Genomic DNA, 3,921 nt, shown 5'->3' with positions numbered 1-3,921 from the left:
CCATTTCTAATGCCTTTCAACACACTGTCAATTCCTTAGAATACCAAAATCTTCTGTCCAACTTCGAGGAACACAAATGTAACCTAAAATACGTCGAATTTTGCCCAAAACATAAATTCGACGTTTCCATCCTGCAACGCAAAAGAGAGATGAGACAAGAGTTACGAAAACTCAAAGGTCCGTATACCGACAACATGAAAGAGAGCAAAAGGGCGATCAAGGCCAAATACCGAAACTGGCTTAAATCACATGCAGTGATTATGCACCAAAACGACTCAGAAGAGATGCTGAAAAGAATGGCTGGCAAAAACTCGGCAGCCTATTGGAAACTGATAAATAACACTATGGCCCCACAGCAAGCCCTCCAAGCCATTGCAGTAACTGAAGCTGAGTGGGCGACCTTCTACACAGACCTCTTTTGCAATGATAAACCCGTACCATCTTGGGTTCCTATAACGACAAACAAATGGGACCTGGAATTTAAAAGAAGCGACATCTTGGACATAATCAAAAATGTGCACGACTCTAGAGCGCCTGGCCCTGACGGCCTAACAAACTATACACTGAAAAAAACACCAGCCTTATGGGCAGACTTTTGTGTCACTCTGTTTGACCGAGTCATCACGAGCCGATCAACCCCCAAGTCTTGGAAAAGCGCTGTAGTGGTTCCAATCTTTAAAAAGGGAGACCGTCTAAATCCAAAAAACTACAGGCCCATAGCTCTGCTAGACGTGTTGGGGAAGATTTACGCCACCCTGTTGAAACAGAAACTACAAAAATGGGCCAAAGACTATAACCATGTAGACCCCAGACAAGCGGGGTTTGTAAAGGGAGTTGGATGCGGCTTGAACCTATTGGTATTGAATCTCCTAAAGATGGAAGCAATCAGAACCAACACAAAGATCTACCTGGCTTTGATAGACTTGTCCCATGCGTTCGATAGCATAGACAGGGAACGCTTATGGGAGAAACTCATGAGATGGAACTGCCCTTCAAGCTTAGTGGAAGCGATACGTGAACTACACACGGACACTACCATTCAGATTCGCTTAGACACTAAAGGCACGTTAACTGCCCCTATCAGCACACAGAAGGGTGTGAAACAAGGATGCCCTTTAGCAGCCATCATTTTTAACCTCTTTATATCTGACATAAATGAGGCATTCACTGGCGCATCAATATTTCCTCTGAAATTACATGGCTCGCCCATTAACTATCTGGTCTACGCTGACGATCTTATTCTGATCGATTTGACTCCTATTGGCCTGCAGCGTAAACTAAAGTGCCTTGACACCTATACAACAGCGAACGGACTTCGAATCAACAAACAGAAATGCGAAATTCTAATTTTGGAGAAACTACAAGGCCGCATCACTCGACGGAAAAAGAACAGATGGTCTCTTGGTAATGAACAACTTCAGACCGTAAAATATTCCACATACCTGGGCATGAAGATCAGCGCCAGCAGAAATGACGCACCGTGGGCAGAACTGACAAAGAGCAAATGCCGACAGATGGCTTGTCAGGCGACTCTAATCAACAAAAAATTTGGAAAGTTCACCCTAAAACCAGTAATTGAATTTTTTCAACAAAAAGTGGTACCTGCCCTAATCTATAGCGGCGAAAACGCCTTTGGCTGTTCAAGTGACTTGTGGAACTCACTTGAAAACATATTCTGGACCAGAGTACTACAGCTTCCCAAAGGCACCTCGACGGTCTGTCTTCGATATGAACTGGGCCTCATCTCGATAAATGCAAGAGTCTCTTGGAATTTACTGAGTCTGTTTAGAAAAACTCTGATAGAAGATCCAGCGATCCAATTTAAAATACTACACTGGCCGGACACCGCCAAAGAACACACGATCTTCTTTCAATGGAACCTCCTTTGCGAAACACTTTTAAAGGAGTTTGACATTTCAGCCACAATGCTAACTAAAAATCCAGAGCTGGCAAAAATGAAAATATGGAGGGCTGACTGGATAAAAACTTGCGAAGCAAGAGCTAATTCAACTCTAATGCAAGATGTCCCAGGAGAAGCCAAAGCATATCATCAGAGGCACACTTATCTAACTCTTCTTCCAGATCAGCATGCTAGATCTTTATACATGCACTTCAGACTAAATATGCTAAAAACAAAGGAGCGGATGAACATTTGGGCGAAGGATGCGGGCACCAACCTAAGTTGTAGCTTCTGTAACAATGATAAGGAAACCTTAAAACATCTAACGATGTTCTACCAATACTTTCAGCATCAAAGGCAAATTCACTTCAGAGAGCTGATCAAAGAGCACCAATGTATGACGGCTGATGACTGGTGGATAGCCTTATTTGAGGGATCGAACAGAGCAGTGCTATTTGCACTAATAAACTTTCTACGTGCAGTAAAAGGACAGCTGGACGATCCAAAACTCAACGTGGTCCAATCAAAGACTTGAAATCTCTATCGGCCACCATGGCAGCATCCTTTAATACGACACGTTGGAAGTACAAATCGAGTTGTTAAGACGACACTGATGGTGGGAGGGATGGAGGGAGGTAAACAAAACGACACGATTTCACATGTGACGTATCCTTCCTCTTGTTCTGTTTTAGTTATTTCTTTTTAAAGGTTGAACAAACCAATAAAAAAAAAAAAAAAAAAAAAAAAAATACTAGGATGAACCGATGTCCACCTGAAGTGGGAGGGTCAAGGGGATCTACAATGTCGATGCCCACCCTCTCAAACGGTGTGCCAAAAACTGGCAACAGCTGCAGTGGGGCAATAACACTGCCTCCAGTCTTGCCGGAACACTGACAAGTTGGGCAGGTCTTGCAGTGGGACTCCCCATCCGGGGCCAGTAGAAATGCTTTGTCTTCTTGGTACCAAGATGGCCAGCCAGGGGCACCTCATGCACCAACTGCTGCAGGAAGGGCCTGTAAGCCTGGGGTACCACCAACCTCTTGAGGGCACCAGGTTCAGGCTTAGTGGGCTCACTAACAAGGAGCTCACCCTCCCAATAAATCCAGAATGTCCTAGGCACTTCTCCCTGTGCCTGGGACAGTACCTGCTTCCTCAGACCCTCGAGATAGTGGTGTAGGGGAGAATTCTCATTTCATGGCTAATTTCCCTTACCTAGTGAGTCCCTCAGCAGCTTTGCTGGATCCCTGGAGTTGTTTCTTTCCACTTGGTAAGAGTGTGAGCTGTTCCCCCACTGTTACCTGTGTTTTGCTGTGTGTTTTGACCTGTTACTGTGATTGTGGGCTCTGGAGTACACCACTTCAGTAGCCCCCTTCTTTGTGTGTGTCACACAGCACCTTCTGTGCAGTGAAAGAGGGTTGTCGTTCAGACTCCCCCGACTCCATTTCTGAGGTGACTACCGTCCCCCAGAAAAGGGTAAAGTTACCATTAACTTTACTTAGTCAAATTTAACCACAGCTCCAGTACACCCCATCTTACATGGAGTACTGGAAGGGTTAAATCTTAGCTCTTTTTATCTGTACCTCACAGAGCATTGTTTCGCTCTTTTTAACATTTAGACATGGCTGGTGGCAGTGGTATCTACCCTAAATTTCTACCGCGGTTATCTTATATAACCGTGGTAATATTGTAGGCTATTGTGTTAGCCTCGAACTTAAACCCGCTTGACCAAATGCTTTTTCTTTTGGCTCCGGTGCGGTTTATTCACCATTTCTTTTTGTTAAAACCCTTCATGTGTTTTACTTTGCGCGGCAAACCAGGTTTGCCTTCTTTGTTCACTGTCTTTTGGCGGGCTTCTGCCAAGAAGCCCTCCTCCAGGCGCCTGGGTGTCTAGGTGGGCTGAATGTGAGGGAGGGGTGTAGTCACCCCCTGCACAGGGTATCCTAGGAAACCCAAGTCGCACGTTGACATGATTGGGCAAGGTGGTTGTCCGGCCTGGACAACCCCCCTGCTGGGAGATTGAC

This window comes from Ambystoma mexicanum, unplaced genomic scaffold (genome assembly GCF_040938575.1).
Source record: "Ambystoma mexicanum isolate Mex_15411 unplaced genomic scaffold, UKY_AmexF1_1 Mex_scaf93, whole genome shotgun sequence".
Classification (NCBI taxonomy): Eukaryota; Metazoa; Chordata; class Amphibia; order Caudata; family Ambystomatidae; genus Ambystoma; species Ambystoma mexicanum.
The sequence above is the reverse complement of the archived record's forward strand: the minus strand, read 5'-3'. Positions refer to the sequence as shown.